Genomic DNA, 20795 nt, shown 5'->3' with positions numbered 1-20795 from the left:
CAGTTCACTGAATGTCCGTTACACCTCAGTGTTTTAAAGACGTAAGTTTTTATACCCAGACAACAACAGGAGGCAATGAAAACAAAATTATCCGAGAACAGTGAACCTAGGAAATTAGAAAACAAAAATGTGGTGGAAGAGGTAGAGGGTAAAATCAAGTTGATCCTAGAAAATACAGCAAAAGGCCAAGAGCCAAGAAACATGCGATCAATTAAGACGTCCAGCATCTGACCTGTGCGTGTTACAGAAAAGCATTCTCTGTACTTCTGTGACCGGGATGGTTTCAGACACTCTGTCCACAAAAGCTGATCAGAGGTTTGCTTCAAGGTGACCTGTGAGACAAAGTGGTCTCACTAGAACCGCCAGACCTAGTTACCTTTTTGGTGAGGGAAGGAAGCACGTGACAGAGTGAGTCACTGGAGAATAATACGGTGTTTGCAATTTGAGAGGAAATGAGAGCGCGTGTGTAATAAAAGTATGAAAATGTGGACTGGAGACACATTAAGCCCAAGACTGTGGTTATCTTTGAGGACAAGGGGGACTGAGGAGGGAGTCTAGGTGAGTTCAGTGTTCTGTGATGGTCATTTCTTCTTGATGGTTTGAGAAATCTGAAGAAAATATATCAAATCTATTTTTTCAGATATGACTGTTTATACTGGGTGGTTACGTTTTATTTTGTGGTTTTATGTATTGTTTATTTCTTAATTTTAAAAAAAGAGAATATAAAGAAGGGCCATGGAGCCAAGATTGTGAGAAGAGTGAAGCCAAGATATGTAAATCGGAAGGGAGACATGGGGCAACAAGGCAGGCACGTCTCGCGGATCCGATCGGGACCCTGGAGAGACCCACGTGGCTGCCCCTGGATTCCTAGGACAGAGTCTTTAACATGCCTTTGTTGTCTTAGTTGTTGTGATTCAGGGTCCAAGGCAGCACAGGGAGTTCTTGAAGCCCTCTGCAGACTGGTGGGGGTGGGGGGAGTTTCACGGGATAAATACTACATCCGCTGAGTCCTGGGGCCCAAGGGAGAACCTCAGGGACAGGCCGCTCAGTCAGTAGGGCTCTGGAGCAGACCGTGGCCCACGGTGCTTAGGCTCTGCGTGAGACAAGGCCGATCAAAGGCAAAATACAGTTTTGTCCTCAGGAGATCTGTGGGCCGGTGTGGAGACAGATGTACATGAAAATACAACCTGATGTTTGCATTATGGAAAACTGAAAGGACAGAGGGCCGCCACATCTGCTCAGAGAGGAGAGAGTACTGGCATGATTCAGGGAGAAACAGTCTGGGCACAAGTCATACCTGTAGGGGTCTGGAGTGTGGAAGAGCAAGGAGGCTCAACATTTAGTCGATGTTGGTGAAAACAAAGTGAGAAGGGGGAGGGGGTGGGACCATGATGAAACAGGCAGGTGAGGAGCAGAGCAAGAGGGTCTCCACGTGGCAGCTGAAGGAGACAGAAAGACCCTGTCCCTCTGGGGTAGCAATGTGGAGACTCAGTGCTGGGTGTGGGGGAAGGGGCTGGGAGACAGTGAGCTCAGAGAAGAGGAAACGAGGATCCGGACTAATGAAGTATTGGAGGAGGTGAATATGAACCACATTTGGGAGTGGGAGTCGAAGGCTGGATTTTTCAATGATTTGAACAGACTTGTGACTGAAGAAGATATGCCTGTGACAGATAAGCACATGGAAAGCTGTTTAATATCTTTAGTCACAAGGGAGATGCAAAGTAAAACCATAACATACACCACACAGGTGATAGAATGGCTGAAATTAACAGGCCTGACGGTACTAAGGGCTGGCGAGGATGTCCCGTGCCAGGAGCTGTCATCCTGCATTGCAGGGGGTGGGGGTGGCAGGGGGTGGGGGGAGTGNACAGTTTACCTTCACTCAATCTCCAAAGGGTCATCTACCTACTACACTCAAGAACATAACATTTTCTTAATCTTTTAACTGTGAGTTTCAAAGTTTAGCTGATTTCTCTCAAAACTTAGGAAGTTTTAGCCATAAACAATCACCGAATTAAAAAAAATTTTTTTTGCATGTTCTTTGAAGAACATTCAGTGTGAATTTAATAAGTGCACCTATGCAAATTTTAATAATTACATTTCTTTTTTTTTTTTTTAAACATTTATTTATTTATTTATTCATTCAACAGAGATAGAGACAGCCAGCAAGAGACGGAACACAAGCAGGGGGAGTGGGAGAGGAAGAAGCAGGCTCATAGCGGAGGAGCCTGATGTGGGGCTCGATCCCATAACGCTAGGATCACGCCCTGAGCCGAAGGCAGACGCTCAACCGCTGTGCCACCCAGGCGCCCCAATAATTACATTTCTGATATTCATTATCCCTGGACTTAAAATTACTGAAAGTTTTGCTTTATTGTCAAAGCTCAGAAGGATTTATCCCATGGACTAAATCACGAGTGTGTTATTGGAGGATTTGGGAACAGCTTATCACATACTAAGTATAGACTCTAAAACCATAAGAAATTCCAGTTCAAGTTGGCAGGCAAACATAATTCAGGCTTAAGAGTTCTGTACTTAAAAGAAAGTAAAATTTCAGTTTGAATAAGTAATAATTTCATTTATGAATAAATACTTTCATTCATAATAAATTTTATGAGTATTATATTTATGAGTAATATTTTGAGATATATTTGAAAATATTTTGAAATATATTTGAAATACATTTGAAAATCTTTATGAATATTTTTGTTCATAAATTTCATTTGTGAAAACATAATAATTTCATTCATGAAATAATACATTCATTTTCAAAGTCTTGGCCCTGCAAAGAACAGAATGCATACGCAAGAACCATTTCTACACTGTTGCCCCATTTGGCTCTTTCTAGAGATGTCAAGCCATGAAGACATTTGATGATTCATAACCCAAGAGTTCACAGGCTCCTACATCAGCCAGCTTTGCATGTAGCTCTTTGATGTGAAAAGTTGAAACCTATAAAAATTCATTCTAAATGTGGTAATCACCAAAATATGAACATTGTCCCAGTAACACTCAAAGTCGTAAGGTTATACTGCTATGCTGTGTATATAGCACATATCTACTATATACACTCTGACTTATTCTACTGTGCTATGTATACGTGTATATACATGCTGTAGGTATGCACATGGTACTAAGTTTTAATACTTCATGAAATATTTTCACATTTACATAAACCGTTTAAAAACTACAAGTTTGTTCCAAGTGGAGGTTCTCCAGGTACAGTGTAAACCGGACCAGAAAAAAAGGGAATATTATTAACTAAAAATACCGTTTTTATTCACAAAATTTTAACCCAATTTTTTCATTAAAAAAAAAAAAAAACTAGTCCAAAAGTGGCCTCGTCCTATAAAGATGCACCTTTGCGCGATCACAGTGGAAGAGACGTGAGTGATTTCCTCTTTCGTTTTCTGCTATCTGCCTTATGATTCCTCACACTGTCTCTCTGACACACCAGCACCGCGTGCGTCTGTGGGACCCGTCATGGTGACGACACTGTGCAAGGCTATCAGACACATATTCAACACAACCAGGAGGTTGATTATGAACATGTTAAATTGTCCAGATGTGGAATGGTTCCGTGCTAATTATGTATCTAAAACATTGCCATTTCCCCAAGTCGTTGCTAGCAGCTGCCCGCGCGGTAGACACCCCAGCATGTTCCACGCACGAGGGCTGGTCGGTGCCCAGGAGGCTGGGCGCCAAGGATCTGAGGTGAGCGCCGCGTGACCTTCGTGGTTCACGCTACGTCCCACTGTCCACCGAGGTCCATGTGAAGACCAGTAGAGAGGCTGGAATCATGCGCAGGGTTCAAAGCCCTTGTTAAATACAGAGAACAGCTTTTACTTTGCTTCTGGCTGGAGCAGGAAGGCCCCGGTGGGACAGCCCCCGCTTCAGCGGAAGGCAGGCCAGGGCACCAAAGCCCGAGGGTCTGGATCCCGAAGTAAGAGTTGCCCAGGGAGGTGGCGGCTTTCAAGAGGAAGGTCTGGAGCGCCGTGCCTGTCACTGCCTCCAGCCAGAGCCCTTCAAGTCTGCCACCGAACATCACTGGCCAGTGTATTTTCAAACCCATCACAGTCTTGGGACCCTGCCTCCTTGGAAGCAAGTTAGTAGTGCCTGTGTGGGGGTGGCCGTCTCAGGGCAGAAGCAACTTCCAGAAGCTTCAGCCCCTCCCTAGGCCAGTTTGAGCCCCTACATCTGCCGCTGGGCTGTCCCATGACCTCATTCTCAAAGCACAGACTCACCCCTGTAGTAAGTATGAGTCAGTGGTTGCTGGTCCGTCCAGCCTTCTACGCCCCCCCGGGAAGGGCCCGCTGCCTTTGTTTTCTCCCATGTGTGAGCATGCGTCCACCACCCCACTGTGAGCAGCTCTTAGCTAGGATTCGACATGGGACCCCGGCCCTGTCCACTAGTGCCCACCAGGCAGGGAAACAGCCCCACTGCTGGGCCTGCAGCCTCTCCTCGGGGAACCTGTGTCCCAGCCTTAACTGGTCAGGGATGTGGCCCCTGGCCCGCTCCCCTGGCCGCAGCCCTCCGTTGTGGCTGGGGATCCTCGGGGAAGCAGGTGTATCCAGGCACCCTGTTCACTGCTCTGCTCCCTTCGAGCCACCCCTCCAAGTCTGGAAGCCCTTGTGAGCTCCTATGTCCCCACCCTTGGCCTCCCTCAGCCAAAATTACCGTGTTGTGGCTGTCTCTGGGCTGAGGGCAGAGGCAAAAGCCCTTTCCCTGCCCCCCCACTTGGAGCCAGGGTCTGACAGCACCTCCTTCCACACTTCAGTGTCCCCGTGTTGGAAGAGGCAGGCTCCTGAGCTCGTCTTCTGCTGCCCGGCCTGTCTGCGACCTCAGCCTTGTGATTTGGATGTCACACATGCTACAGGGCAGAGGGTGGGGCTGGCCTGGCAAGAAGGGGTTGAAGTCAGGGGGCGTTCCAGAGGTTGTCTTAACAATCGCCAGCAGCTATGGACTCTGAGAAACAAACTGAGGGCTTCGGAGGGGAGGGAGGTGGGGGATTGGGATAGGCTGGTGATGGGTAGTAAGGAGGGCACGTATTGCATGGTGCACTGGGTGTTATATGCAGCTAATGAATCAAAGAACTTTACATAAAAAAAAAACCCACAGATACAAACATACAGATGCCAACAACAACAACAACAAAAAACCAAAAAAAAAAAAAAAACCCAAGAGATTGTGGAGCTATGTAATGGAAGGAACCCGGATTCTGGAATCAACATGAGCAATGAGGTTTTCCAAAGGCCTGTGGTTACAGAAACTTTATATAAGAGAGAAGTAAAATCTTTAACATTTAAGTCAAAAAAACAAAAACAAAAACAACCAATCACCAGCAGCAGGTGATTTCCCATCTGCCCTACGGCTGCTCCTGCACTGACTGAGAACCCCTCCAGCACCCTTAGGGCTCAGTTGTGAAGCTTCTCCCCATTTGACTTCGCGGCATCTGGCACTCTTCCTGGCAGGAACTTCCCTCCCACCTTTTACCTGTTTTTCCCCCAATCCTTCTGTGTCCCAGCTTCTCCCTCAGCAAGGCCTCCGGGGACGGCCTCCTTCACATGCGATCTGGGAATGCTCAGTGGCTGCCAACTGTGGGAAGACTATACCCACTGGCCATCTTGCTCAAAGTAGAAAAGCGCCGAGGCAGAGAACGTCTTGTACCCTCCACAAAGAATGCTTCCCAGGGTCAGGAGTGCCTTCCACGCACAGTGCCAAGCACAATCAGAGGTGCTCTAGCAGGGCAGCTGAAGCAGGCCTGCCCAGGTGCTGAGAAAGGCTGGAAACAAGTAAGTAGCTAAAATAACAGCCGGTAGGGAAAAGTGACAAACATACCCTCAAGGCCAAGTGAAGGGATTATGAGCCTCGATGGTGACTGAACCTCCTTCCCGGGCCGGCCGTCGTAGTGGCCAAACCCCCATCAGCATGCTCCAGCCGATTCCCACCATCACCGTCCTGGGGACACAGCAAGCACAGGCTTTGTCCCCAGGCGGTCCTTTTTAAAATCCTCCAGTGACTTCCATCTCTTCTGGATCCAGGGGCACTTTCTGCTCTGGGTTCCAAGGCACTGCCGTTTGGATTCCTTTGCCCACCGATTCCATCCTGAGAATCTCCTGTCCTGTTGGGCAGAACCCTCCACGACAGCACAGAGAAGTGAAGGAGGGGCTCAGCTCCTGCAGGGAAGCCTCGCCCTCCCCTGGCCAGCCTGGAGGGGACACCATCCTGTGGATCTAGGCACACTTGCAACCTGAGACTTGTGGACTCTGCCGGGAGTCAGGGAAAGCACTTTCAGCCCTAAAAAACGCAATTGAATCACTTTTTTACACAATTTACATTCAAATCCATAGTTCAGAAGTCCAGTTATATTTTAGAACAACTGGGGGGAAAAGACATCTGATATGATGTGAAGAGATGGAGAATTCATAAGAGATAAAGTCATGTCTTGCTTTTTTTCTGGAGACTTCCGGTGGCTGTTTTGAGGAACCAGGTGTGCTGACCCTCTGAAACCACACCCTTTGGAGCCTTTCACCAAATTCATCGCAAGGAATGGTGTCAGGCTATCCCACCACGGCCACCATACTGGAGCTTCCAATCTGCAAGTTAGAGACGCTGCTGTGCCAGGCACTCCGATGACCCCAGACAGCACAGAGCCCTCATTCTAACTGCACCAGCCCATCTCCAGGGGTGTCTCAGACCACCTGCTGCCCTGCCCATCCCAGCTTCTAACACAGGTCTTACCTCCTTCTGCCATTCCTCATTTGGGCTCAGCTGCCTCTCTCCCTACCCTGATGCAAGCCCTCCCCTTCCCCTGGATCCCTGCCTTGACTTCCATCATGGTCCAACCTGCCCGGGGAGTGTGAGTTTCAGGGAGCACGAATGAGCTGTTCACTAGAGGACACCTCTGCCAGGCCATGGCCCCAGCTCCAACTTTGTGGAGGCTGGGAGGACACGCAGAGCCGTGGAAATCACTGGGCTGAATCCTAGTTCCACAGTTTCCTACACGTGACCTTGAATAAGTCCCCCAAATTTTGGCCTCCACTTCCTCATTTGCAAAACAAGGATGGTAATAGCATTGGCCACCTGGCCCAGGTGGGAGCATGAAGTGAAATAACATTTGGAAAGCTCTCAGACACGGTCTGGCACATGGATGTATTTAAAAATATTAAAAGATAATGTTTCCAATATTGGAGAGTATCAGTATGATGCCTTCCACTCTGCACCTAAATACTATTGAAATCGCCCACTTATGAGAAAGATGCTCTGCTGCCCCATGGTCTTTTTTTTTTTTTAAAGATTTTATTTATTTATTTTGACAGAGATAGAGACAGCCAGCGAGAGAGGAACACAAGCAGGGGGAGTGGGAGAGGAAGAAGCAGGGTCATAGCGGNGCAATATTGGAGAGTATCAGTATGATGCCTTCCACTCTGCACCTAAATACTATTGAAATCACCCACTTATGAGAAAGATGCTCTGCTGCCCCATGGTCTTAACTGGTTTCCTTCTGAAGTCCAGGAGCACCCTCGCCTGCTTGTCTTGTGCTCCAAAAGTGACATTTTTCTATAGAGAAGTACAATATTTAATAACTTGAGAAGGTGTCTTATTGTAACAGATTGCATCTACAGCAGCCCCGTGATCCCTCCCTCCTGGGGCTCACAGTCTCACAGATCATAGGTATGTAATTTATTATATGGCATTGGCTTATGCAGTGATGAAGGCTGAGAAGTCCCACAACCAGCCTCTGCCAGACTGGGACTCAGGAAAGTCAGCGGTGGAGTTCCAAGTAGTTTGAGTCCAGAGGCCTGAGAACCAGGCAAGCCACTAGCAGGAGAGCCGGTCCTAGGGCAGGAAAGACCAACGTCCCGACTTGAAAAAGGCAGAGAAAGACGTCCTTACTCTGCCTTTTGTTCTGCTCAGACCTCTGCCTGACTGGGTGAGGCCCACCCATGCTGGGGAGGACAATCTGCTTTGCTCCGTCCTTCATTCAAATACAAACACACTCACAGGCATGTCCGAATCCAAATATCTGGGTAGCCCATGTGCTAGTCCAGTTAGCACAGTCTCCTCCTGTGATTACGATACACAGGATTGCAACGCCCACCTTCTGAGGCGATGCTCCCCAGCTGGCTTCTTCAAAGACGCAAACGGCAACCTCAGTCCCACACCCGCCGGTACAGAGCGCTGCCAACAACCGCATGAGCTTAGAAGGGGATCCTCTCCCAGTAGAGTCTCCGATGGGACCCCAGCCCCACTGACACCTTGTCTGCAGCCTGGAGAGACCTGTGCAGTGGCCCCTGCTAAGCTGTGCCCAGACTCCTGGGCCCCAGAAGCCCTGAGGTCATAAGCGTGCGTGGTTTTCCACCTCTGCGTTTATGGTCCCACTGCAAGGCAGCAACAGATACTGAACATGATTGTAGAGCATATGATGCTTCGCTTTTTATGGAAACCACAATTGACCGGGGTTGGAAAATTTCAAACAGCTAAGACAGATCCCCATGTGTCGGGNCTTATGAGCCTCGATGGTGACTGAACCTCCTTCCCGGGCCCGCCGTCGTAGTGGCCAAACCCCCATCAGCATGCTCCAGCCGATTCCCACCATCACCGTCCTGGGGACACAGCAAGCATAGGCTTTGTCCCCAGGCGGTCCTTTTTAAAATCCTCCAGTGACTTCCATCTCTTCTGGATCCAGGGGCACTTTCTGCTCTGGGTTCCAAGGCACTGCCGTTTGGATTCCTTTGCCCACCGATTCCATCCTGAGAATCTCCTGTCCTGTTGGGCAGAACCCTCCACGACAGCACAGAGAAGTGAAGGAGGGGCTCAGCTCCTGCAGGGAAGCCTCGCCCTCCCCTGGCCAGCCTGGAGGGGACACCATCCTGTGGATCTAGGCACACTTGCAACCTGAGACTTGTGGACTCTGCCGGGAGTCAGGGAAAGCACTTTCAGCCCTAAAAAACGCAATTGAATCACTTTTTTACACAATTTACATTCAAATCCATAGTTCAGAAGTCCAGTTATATTTTAGAACAACTGGGGGGAAAAGACATCTGATATGATGCGAAGAGATGGAGAATTCATAAGAGATAAAGTCATGTCTTGCTTTTTTTCTGGAGACTTCCGGTGGCTGTTTTGAGGAACCAGGTGTGCTGACCCTCTGAAACCACACCCTTTGGAGCCTTTCACCAAATTCATCGCAAGGAATGGTGTCAGGCTATCCCACCACGGCCACCATACTGGAGCTTCCAATCTGCAAGTTAGAGACGCTGCTGTGCCAGGCACTCCGATGACCCCAGACAGCACAGAGCCCTCATTCTAACTGCACCAGCCCATCTCCAGGGGTGTCTCAGACCACCTGCTGCCCTGCCCATCCCAGCTTCTAACACAGGTCTTACCTCCTTCTGCCATTCCTCATTTGGGCTCAGCTGCCTCTCTCCCTACCCTGATGCAAGCCCTCCCCTTCCCCTGGATCCCTGCCTTGACTTCCATCATGGTCCAACCTGCCCGGGGAGTGTGAGTTTCAGGGAGCACGAATGAGCTGTTCACTAGAGGACACCTCTGCCAGGCCATGGCCCCAGCTCCAACTTTGTGGAGGCTGGGAGGACACGCAGAGCCGTGGAAATCACTGGGCTGAATCCTAGTTCCACAGTTTCCTACACGTGACCTTGAATAAGTCCCCCAAATTTTGGCCTCCACTTCCTCATTTGCAAAACAAGGATGGTAATAGCATTGGCCACCTGGCCCAGGTGGGAGCATGAAGTGAAATAACATTTGGAAAGCTCTCAGACACGGTCTGGCACATGGATGTATTTAAAAATATTAAAAGATAATGTTTCCAATATTGGAGAGTATCAGTATGATGCCTTCCACTCTGCACCTAAATACTATTGAAATCGCCCACTTATGAGAAAGATGCTCTGCTGCCCCATGGTCTTTTTTTTTTTTTAAAGATTTTATTTATTTATTTTGACAGAGATAGAGACAGCCAGCGAGAGAGGAACACAANATTGAAATCACCCACTTATGAGAAAGATGCTCTGCTGCCCCATGGTCTTAACTGGTTTCCTTCTGAAGTCCAGGAGCACCCTCGCCTGCTTGTCTTGTGCTCCAAAAGTGACATTTTTCTATAGAGAAGTACAATATTTAATAACTTGAGAAGGTGTCTTATTGTAACAGATTGCATCTACAGCAGCCCCGTGATCCCTCCCTCCTGGGGCTCACAGTCTCACAGATCATAGGTATGTAATTTATTATATGGCATTGGCTTATGCAGTGATGAAGGCTGAGAAGTCCCACAACCAGCCTCTGCCAGACTGGGACTCAGGAAAGTCAGCGGTGGAGTTCCAAGTAGTTTGAGTCCAGAGGCCTGAGAACCAGGCAAGCCACTAGCAGGAGAGCCGGTCCTAGGGCAGGAAAGACCAACGTCCCGACTTGAAAAAGGCAGAGAAAGACGTCCTTACTCTGCCTTTTGTTCTGCTCAGACCTCTGCCTGACTGGGTGAGGCCCACCCATGCTGGGGAGGACAATCTGCTTTGCTCCGTCCTTCATTCAAATACAAACACACTCACAGGCATGTCCGAATCCAAATATCTGGGTAGCCCATGTGCTAGTCCAGTTAGCACAGTCTCCTCCTGTGATTACGATACACAGGATTGCAACGCCCACCTTCTGAGGCGATGCTCCCCAGCTGGCTTCTTCAAAGACGCAAACGGCAACCTCAGTCCCACACCCGCCGGTACAGAGCGCTGCCAACAACCGCATGAGCTTAGAAGGGGATCCTCTCCCAGTAGAGTCTCCGATGGGACCCCAGCCCCACTGACACCTTGTCTGCAGCCTGGAGAGACCTGTGCAGTGGCCCCTGCTAAGCTGTGCCCAGACTCCTGGGCCCCAGAAGCCCTGAGGTCATAAGCGTGCGTGGTTTTCCACCTCTGCGTTTATGGTCCCACTGCAAGGCAGCAACAGATACTGAACATGATTGTAGAGCATATGATGCTTCGCTTTTTATGGAAACCACAATTGACCGGGGTTGGAAAATTTCAAACAGCTAAGACAGATCCCCATGTGTCGGGATGTCAGTTGTACCTGGCAACGAACCAGACCTTCCTGTTGGAAGATGCCCTTTCATCTCTCTGTCTGTCCTAACCACCGGTGGTAGAATGCTCTGGTCATACTGCTGCAGCTGTTTGGGGTCATTTCTTTCTTTTTTTAAAAAAAGTATTTTATTTATTTATTTGACAGAGAGAAAGAGAGTGAGGGAGCATAAGCAGGGGGAGCAGCAGGCAGAGGGAGAAAGAGAAGCAGGTTCCCCGCAGAGCAGGGAGCCTGATGCGGGGCTTGATCATGACCTGAGCCAAAGGCAGATGCTTAAAAGACAGAGCCACCCAGGCGCCACTCTGTTTTGGGTCATTTCAACACCCAATGTGTCAGAAGAAAATAAACGGAATGCTAAGTCAGCAAAACCGTTTCTCTGGACTCCCTGGGCCTTATTGCAGAGTGACAGGATCTAATGAGTACTGTCGATCAGCTGTGCCCCAGCCAAGAAACTGCTGGAAGGAGACAACTTTCCCAGGGCTTTATTTTTTTTTTAATGATACTCTCCCCTTTTCCTTGAAGAAAATGGGGTTGGAAAGTCATATTTTTATCACTGCTGACTAACAGAATTCAAGGATACTATTTCAGAGTGTTCACCTTTCATTTATAAAAGCCTCAATGCAGTCAAATATAATATAAACAAAATATTACATTGTTATTTCTTCAATGCCTGTTTCTGCTACAGCAGCCAGTTTTTATCTAAGACGAACAGATATCTAATGGAACAGTGTATCAATCCCTCTGCATTTAGGGGTGTGTCTAGACATCTGTGGGCAAATAGGCAGGTATCTGTCTGTGAGGCAGGGCATGAAGGCTTAGACACCATTCACCTGCGTTCTGGAAGAATGGTGGGCCTTCTTCTCCCACCAGGAAGGAGACGAGACTGCCCACCTGGACTGGAGCGTAGATGCTTGAGGGAGGGTCTTGGGGAGACTAGACATCTACAACATCCATACTCGTTCCATGGTGAGCGTTGTTTCTGCCCCAAGTGGGAAAGAGGAGGTCAAACCTACATCCTCCAAAGACTGATGCAGGCCTCCCAGTAGGAGAAGAGCCCTGCCGTCGGACGGCCCTTTGCCAGCGTGCCTCTCTACCTTGACATCTCGTTTAGGAAGTTGCCGAGACTGGGTTGCTTTTCGGATCACACTGAAAGAGTGGGTTCTTCTGCACCTACAAAAAAGCTGGTTAAGAAAGAATGACTGAGATGGTTAAAACTCTGTGTTCTGGAAAGACTATTTGGGAAAGCTTTGTGTGATACTCAGAGCTGATTGAAAAGCACCGTCAGTGAAGGGTCTTTGGCCAGACACAAACCTCAGGTGATGTGAAAAGATGTGTCACTTCCCCATCTCTCATCTCAGAGTGACACTCACCAGAGCTTGGCCAGGGTGGGCCTGAGGACCAGGAAGCTCATGGTCAAGCTGCGCAAGTCCAGGTGAGTTTAGGGAGAGTCTGGCCTGGATTCCTGGGCATAATGAATTAAAGAGACATTTCAGAAAGCTAAGGGTTCATTAATTCCCAATGCTTAAGGAGGAAAATAATCCAAGTCTCTAGGACCAGTGCTGCCTACGCACTGACTGTTGTGGGATCCTATTAAGGATCTTGGGCCAACAGCCACTCAGACGTCAGGCAGTCCCACCTCAAGAGATGCGCCTGAGAGCAGACAGTGTCCACCACTAATGTCCAACTAGAGATTGCACCAGCCCGAGCATCATAGTCAAGCTGGACACCGATACTCCTGGCCGTCATGTTCTTATCTGTAGGTGTTTGCTATCCCAGCTGATGTCTGCATGTTATTACTGTTTTCCCATGACAGTGAGGACAGGGCCACCCCTCTGTGTGCCCCTCACCGTAGCTGACATGGTGGTCTTCAATGTTGCTGTCCTAGTAAGAGCAAGCTCGGACACTAGACTTCTTCTGTTTGACAGAATTAAAAGCAAACTGGTTCTGTCAGAGAGATAATGCTTTCCTTTCTCTCTTAAAATCCAGCTGGCCTGGCCTAAAGTGTGTATGTGGGAAGCAGGAATGTAGAAACATCTCAAATCAATTAGTATCTTACTCTCCGCAAAGTAGTGAACAGTCTGGATTGGTTCCTTTCCCTCCAGTGCAAAGCAGCAAACTCCGTTCTCCAAGGATCCATGTGGCTGAGAAAGCTCCATCCCCAGCCAGGACCCCCTAAGGAGGGCCCCAATTATTCCCTATTTTAGCGCTGATTGTCTAATTTGAAAACATCTAAAAAAGGAAAAGTTACTTGGTATTAATATCCTTCTCCATCACTTTCAAAAGATGTGTTAAGGGAATGTTTAGCCCAATCAGTCTAGAAGCATATTTCTCCCACAACGATAAGCCAATTCTTCCTGCTTGGAGGAAGAAATGTCTGCATTAGGCCCATGAAGGAGAAAACACCTGGGTAACGGTATGAGACAGTGTTCAATATCATATGTCATCAGGGAATGGCCAATTAAAACCACCACGGGATGCCACCACACCCGTATTAGCGTAGTCCAAATCCAGGACTGAAGACTCCAAATGCTGACGAGGACGTGGAGCGGAAGGAACTCTCGTACGTCGCTGGGGGGAAGGCAATGTGGTTGCTTTGGCAGGCAGCATGACAGTTTCTTACAGAATTAAACACACTCTTAACCAAACGGTCCGACATATGTATCCACCTGGTTGAAATGAGCTGAACGTTTATTTACGTCCACACAAAAACCTGCACATGAATGTCTATGGCAGCTTTAGTTACCATTGCCAAAACTTGGACGCAACCGAGATACCTTCCAAAAGGCAAGCGGGTCAAGAAACCGTGGCCCATCCAGACAGTGTGATATTGTTCTGAGCTAAAAAGAAATGAGCTATGAAGTCACAAACAGGCCAGGAAGACTTGAGGGCATATCGCTCAGTGAAAGGAGCCGATCCGAAAAGGCCACATACTGTGTGATTCCAACTACCTGACATCCTGGAAGAGGCAGAACTTTGGAGACAGTAAAAAGATCAGAGGTTGCCAGGGGCTGGAGGTGGGGTAAGGGTGAATGGGTGGAGCACAGAGGATTTTTAGGACAGTGAAACTACTCTGTGTGGTACTATAATGATGGATACACATCATTCTGCATTTGTCAAAACCCATAGAAGGTAATTTCTGACGCTCTGATTTTCACGGGACTGTGCTCCAATGCCCTCCTGTTAGAGGCAGCCAGGAAAGCAGACAAGTGACTCTGTGAGCTCTTCACAAAGCCCTCGAGCTGGACGGACTTCTCAAAGGCAGGTGTATAAACTCCAGCCAGGGGCCAACTTCCCAGGAGTTGATTCCAGGACGAGTGTGCCACCCATATGCACAGCTAGTCCCTTCTGCAAACCAGACACTGTGCAGGGAGAGTTAAGGACAGGTGGGACAAGCCTGCCCTATGTGGCCGCAGCTAGGTCAGGTGCCCTTCTTCAAGACACTTCACATCTACCTCTCAGGAAATCATCACAACGTGCTGATTGTTTCCAAACAAGACACTTCCATCTGCTAGAAAACTGTTTGGAGAAATACAAACCTGTACTGTTCACACCTCTGAGGGCATCCCCTAAATGTGGTGCCCGACACAGCTACCACCCATCAGCTCCTGGCACATCCCTCCTGGAGACGGGCTCCCTGGACGACAGACCAGGACCCTGAGAAGCTTCCTTCTCCACACTCAAAAACCCCAGCTTCGGAGCCAGAGATGTTCCAGATGGTGGTCAGAAATCCCTTTGTGCGGCCCCATCAGGGGCCCTTTGTTTCTTAAATTAATAGCAAACAAATGGGCTATTGTTCCGCATTTCTGTGTATTTCACTCAGTTAATTGGACTCAGTTCTGCCTGACTAGGAAGGTTTTCTGTCTTGGGCTCCTTGAATAGAGAAGTCTTGGGGCACAGTCCTAAATCTTCAGGGGACAGACTCCCCACACATCTCCCTCCAGTACTGAGTGGCAATTTGAATCCTGAGAATGTCCGATGCCCGTATCTTATGGGCTTTTTTTTTTTCTATTATAAGTAACAATTTAGTTCAGGACAAGAGATACTATTCAAAGAAATATAAATAATTGCCTCTACTAAGAGCTTTTATTGTGTTGAGACTAATCCATTGGGAGATGCAGAACTGCCAAGTGAACGCCAAGAAGGAGAAGAGGAAACAAGTTGCCCACTTGAATAAACAAAAAAGAGCATGATATTACTTTCATTTTTATTGGAAAATATGTCTTATGATAGCCTCCAATTTTTCCCTTTCTACTAGAGAAATCCCATCCTGCTCTGCACAAAGGAACAGCCTCTCAACGTTTACTCCTAGCCTGGCCTCCCTCTGCTCTCCTTGTTCTCTTGACAAGCACGCAGCTGCTGCATGTGCCAGGCTCAGGTGCTATGGAGATGTATGCAGGACATTTCTTTTTCTTTTCTTTTCTTTTCTTTAACTGGAACGCTTCATAAATTTGCATGTCATCCTTGCACAGGGACCTCGCTCATCTTCTCTGTATAATTTCGATGTTAGTGTGCTGCCGAAACAAGCACTACAGGATAGTTCTTAACCTCAAGGCACTCATTACCTGGTGGGTCTATAGACAATAAAATACTTTTTAATCAAAGTGGCAGGTGCAAATTATGTACAAGACACAGTGTCGGTGGAGGGAAAGTGCCTGATTCTGCAGAGATATCAGGTGACATTTCAGACCGGTCTTTGTGCCAGAAATAATTCTAATTATTGTCAACCACTTAATTATCTTCCTAGACACCCAGGAGGATGACATTAACCATCCCTTTGTACCTGGGGCCATAAAACTAATTCTGATTGATGGAATGCGGGCAGATGTGATGTATGACATATCCAGGCTGGCCCATAAAATATCTTGGACACCCGATCCTTTCCTCTCTTCTCCTGTGACAAGTTGGAGCCCCATATTGGAAACAACAGCGTCCCAAAATGAAAGGCACTGGATCACTGCACTGAGTCATTTTCTGAAGGAGGGTACCCTACCTGGAAAATCCTCAATGTATGTGGGAAGGTTGGGAAATAAATTTATTCTGTGGAGCCACTGGAATTGGGGTTGTTTGTAACAACTAGCATTATTTATTGAATACCATGGAAAGTGGTATCTTGCAGGGGGTTGCTGCTGTAACAAAACTATGTGGCTATTTTCTTAGCAGTTGGGCAGGAGGCAAGAAAGACACATGGCTCACTGGATGGCTGAACATCTATGTTACGTGTTGACAAAACGTGGCAAGATGGCTGCGCACAGGGACTTGGAAGGCAGACCCCATCATATAGGCTCATAGAAGGAGTCGTTGGAAAATGAAATCTTAGAAATGTGTTTTAATTGGAAGTGGATCTGTTTGGAAAGGCAATACAAGAAAGAGATGAGCTCAGGAAGTTGTTGGCTAATTTGTAAGCAGAAAATGAAAGGTAATAGTCTCCAGAAATCCAGAGCCTTGTAGGGTTGCAAAAAGTAACCTGCTTCTAGTCCCCAGACAGTAAGTATGGGAATAAAAATAATTTGAACCAATTAAGTGCTGGTGAGCTTACTAAGGGCCATAAAGTGACTCAGGGCCAAGGTCTGAGTAAGTGCGTGGCCCTCCCGTTCAGCCCGCTGGCCTCAGAGAGCTGCTGTTATGTTAAGAGACAGATTCACAGGAGTGAGGAGACAGGGAAATGTAGTAGGTTCCAGAATGACATCCAAGAAAGGGGTACGGTTACTGGTATAAGTTCATGAGAAGACACTAAGTCTTTGAGATGACGGCACTGCCAAGAATACCATGAGTCTGGACCAAAAAACTCCTTCAATTGTTTGGGACTTAGAAATGATCTTTGAGTCCCCAGTCTTTCCTAAAGAAGAAGTGAGCCCCCAAAGCTGTATTGCTACTAGGAGAACACGCTACCCGAAGACCATTCTTGTGTGGCCATGCATAATAAGGAGCAAGGAGGAGCCCCCAGAAGGTGAGGTCCGGGGCTGTCACCATGGGGCCTCCGCATCCAGAGCAGAGAAAATCACCACACCTGTCCTGCAGGACTAAAGTACGTCTATGATGGGTGTGAGACTTCCCTACCTCCTTCCTCCAATGGGAAGGGGTCCATGTAGTTTCCCGGCCCCGATCAACCGCTACCGGTTGGAAATCAGGGAAGCCAGAGGGACATCAAGTATCTCCCACATCACAGGAGGCCAGACCTAAAGGGCTGCCCCTGCTCTTCACAGAGAGGCCAGATCCATTCAGAGATCCTGGGCCCTGAGTGGGCTACTGTAACTGAATGGGTGTCCATGTTCTCTCTCTTGGGACAAGTGTGAGCAAGCTATATCATGTGGAAAGAAAAAGAAAGCAGTTTGGTGACTATAAGGGTGGCCAGCGGCAGAGACAAGGCTCTAACTTGATTACCCTGCTTCAGTTTCCTCCTGGGATCCAGTAAACGACATTTCCCTTTCTCCTGCATCTGGATTCGCTCTGACCAGTGTAATATGGGCAGAAATGATGCGAGCCTATGTTGGCTTGTGCTATTTAAAGAAACAACGAATGCTTCCACACACACTTCCCTCTTTCTTCCTTTCTGTGCTGATCTTAGAGGCCATGACGTGGGGACAGCAGTGTCCTAAGATGTCCCCACCATGTGGAGGAGAACTTCTCAGGAGAGCCACCTCACCGGGACATCCACACGGGACTCGAGTAAGTGAGAGTGAACTGCTGTTACGTTGAGGCACTGAGGCTTAGGGGATGTTGCAGCTTCTAGCATTATGTGTCTAGATACTATTGTCTGGACTACTGATTAGGGGTCCACATGGTAGGTAAGAGGAAGGGCACAGGGTATTCAGCTGTAGTGAGGACAGAGGCTGAAGTGTGCTCGCCAGACGGGGCCTGGGTTGGAGGTCGTGAAAGTCAAGACTGAGGATCTGTCATAAGCTGGAGGAGATGAAAGACGCAACAAATTAAACAGGATGTGGGATCCTGGACAGTAAAAGGACATTCGAGGAAAAACTGGTACAATTTCACAAGAACTACAGTTTAGTGTTGATTTTCTGGTTTGACAATTACATGAAGGGCACGTGGGAACTCTCCGCTATTTTGCAACTACATTGCAGGACATGGCATCAGATTGAAGAGCTAAGCAGGAATTCAGGAGTTCGGTCTAAAGGGCCTCTGGCAAGAGGTGGTGGGAGTGGGCTGGCTGGTAAGATAAGAAAGTAGGCGGAGGAGGCAAACGGAAGCCCGCAGTCATCCCCGCACACGTTATTCTGTCAACACCTCCTTCTCCAACACCAGGTGCCTGTGGACGTGGATGGGGCATGGGTCCTGACTCAAACGGATGTCAAGGGTGACTCGATCCTCAGTCTCAGAGATTGAGTGGTGCTCCCTCCATCCTTTTTGTGTTCAACCAAGATTCATCCTTGGAGCTGAGACATGGGTACGCCTGGAGGTGGAGAACAGCAAGGTAAGTAGGGAAAAGAGGCTAACTCCCGCCAAAAAAAAAAAAAAAAAAAAAGGAGGCTATCTCCAGTTGAGAGACAGTCAAGAGTCAGTATTCTAATACCTAGAACCCGAACTTTCCATTATGGACATGGTGCTGCCTGACCCACCAAGCTGGGGTGAGTGTGACTGCATTCATTATCAGGTGGGCATTCGTCTGCAACCCTGGCCTCCAGCGGTGCAGAAGGCATAAGCAAGTTGCATAAGTGTGTGGTTCAGAGCCCAACACCTTTGTATACTCTGTTGCCTCTTTTTCCTTGTAGTGAGTTCTTCCTGGCTCATTGGCTGGGGAAGAAAAGCCCTCGTGTGTGCTTTAAGGATGGTCTTGCACAACACGGAAAAGCCAACTGGTGTGCTGGTGTGCTGGTGTGCTGCAGCCTACCAGCCCTGTCAGGAAAGTTCCAGGAAGACCATGCCACACGGAGGGCTCCCCAAAAGCCAGAGGGCCAAGCAGGTCATTAGCGTGTCCACTCTGTCCAGACTGAGAATGACCAGGACAGATCTACACTCACTGATGGGTGGTAGCTACCGGTTTGTGCGGTTGCTCAGAGACTCACCAGGAGAGGGATCGGGAGATTGGTACCAAGGTGGTGGGAGGGAGAGGTACACGTACGATCCTCTCAGCATTTTCTGTGAAATCTTTGGATTTCCAAATGTAACTAATTTGGAAGTTTCAGAAACACTGCACAGACCAAACAATGCAAGTCCTGGGGCTTAACTTCAGCCTTGGGACACTTGTAAATTATAAAAACACAGTTGAACAAAAGAAGTGTTAGAGACATGCCATGTTCCTGCACTTCCCAACAAATCGGGACAAAAAATCAGGGATGAAAGGAGAAATGTGTAAGTCTCTTCATTTTGGGCTCCAAAGATTGAGGTGGGGAATTCAGGTGAGCAGAAGAAGCCATGCAATTATCATTATCACAGGAGAAGGGCCACTATGCCCGACTGTATCCAGGACACGATACACGTCCGATTTCTGGGACATCAGATACAGCCAGTTCTCCCCATTCAGTTTATGTCTGCAAAGCTGCAGCACACACCACATTAGCAAATCCTGAACCACGGTTCCTAAAAAAGATGCAGGGATAATTTCCTCTGAGCCTCTCTTCATAACGTTTTCATCAACGAATCTACACAGAATTCTGTTTTATTGTTAATTAATGAGTTATTGAAGACACCTTATTTAATGTATATAATTGATCAATTAACATTGGATTCACTGTCAATAGCACTCCAGCGAATGCCTGAACCCACACCTTCTCTCCAGGGCACGTCACAGCCTTCTTACCCTCAGGATCACTACACAGCGCGGCCGCTGAAACAGGGAAACAGGGAAATTGATGAAAGGCCCCCGAGTGAGGAAAACACGGTACTATGTAGACTGCATAAGGGACGCTCGTCTGCGGTAGGGGGTTGAAACAAGACGGCAGAGCGCTGCTTTGTTCCCGCCCAGCTGGAAATGTGCACATGGGGTGACTCTTTTTTCCCTCACTCTACATGTGTCCGTGATTGACCATGTTGGTGTTGCAAGTGCTGATTTGGGGTGGGGGTGGGGGAATATACATTTTAGCAAGCAGGTGAATCCATGAATGTGGAATCCCCCAATAAGGAGGATCGACTCTGTATGTATAGGTCCACATATGTGAAAATTACCTGTGTGTGCGATGGGGAGGGGTCAGGAGGCCAGCACAGACAGGTGCCAAGAGTGGGGTGAGAGCTCCACAACTTCTGGGCGCTCATCTACCCGCCTCACCAGCTCCAGCACACCCACTACCGTGGTAGCGTCCGCAGACAGGGCTGGGAGGGCACAAGGTGTCCCTGAAGTCAGGGATCGCAAATCTCGGCAGCTTCCGTCTTGTGACCATCCCAGGGGCTTCTGGTGGTGTGGAGAGCCTCCCCGGAGCCCCCAGGCCCCATGGGAACAATGCTGGGTGACAGGCGCTGGGTGACAGGCGCTGGGTGACAGGGCAGCAGGTGCACGGCGCTGCCGGCCCCACCTCAGCTCCCCGGCTACCTTCGCCAGCCCTCTGGATGGGTTCCTACCGCTCAGCACAGGATCTGTGAAAGTACGGATTTTATTTTGAAGGTCAGATGGCGTTTCATTTGTCAATGGTCACTAAAGACAAACACTTTGAAGCATAAAAGTAAATAATGAAGTTTTTGTTATTTTGTTCCCACTTTTTAAAAAGAACAAATCAATGTCTTCAATGGGTAGAAAGCAGTGAAAAGCATACCCCCCCCAC

General features: G+C 48.3%; 1 protein-coding gene and 1 non-coding gene across 2 annotated transcripts in view; one reads left to right on the top strand and one right to left on the bottom strand.

Annotated features, from left to right (window-relative positions):
- SRD5A1 (steroid 5 alpha-reductase 1) overlaps positions 1-20795 on the top strand; it is a 56487-nt gene that overhangs the window by 25421 nt on the left and 10271 nt on the right. Inside the window, exons 6-7 of the transcript XR_004624353.1 lie at positions 17651-17751; positions 18346-18514. The gene's annotated coding sequence lies outside the window, so the exon portion shown is untranslated. The remainder of the gene's footprint in view (positions 1-17650; positions 17752-18345; positions 18515-20795) is intronic.
- Positions 15510-15612, bottom strand: LOC117801640. Its single transcript, XR_004624400.1, has one exon. It is a non-coding gene; the product is annotated as a U6 spliceosomal RNA (small nuclear RNA).

The sequence above is a fragment of the Ailuropoda melanoleuca genome, chromosome 3 (assembly GCF_002007445.2).
Source record: "Ailuropoda melanoleuca isolate Jingjing chromosome 3, ASM200744v2, whole genome shotgun sequence".
NCBI classification, from domain to species: Eukaryota; Metazoa; Chordata; class Mammalia; order Carnivora; family Ursidae; genus Ailuropoda; species Ailuropoda melanoleuca.
Note: the sequence above shows the minus strand (reverse complement) of the source record. Positions and strands in the feature narration are given on the sequence as shown.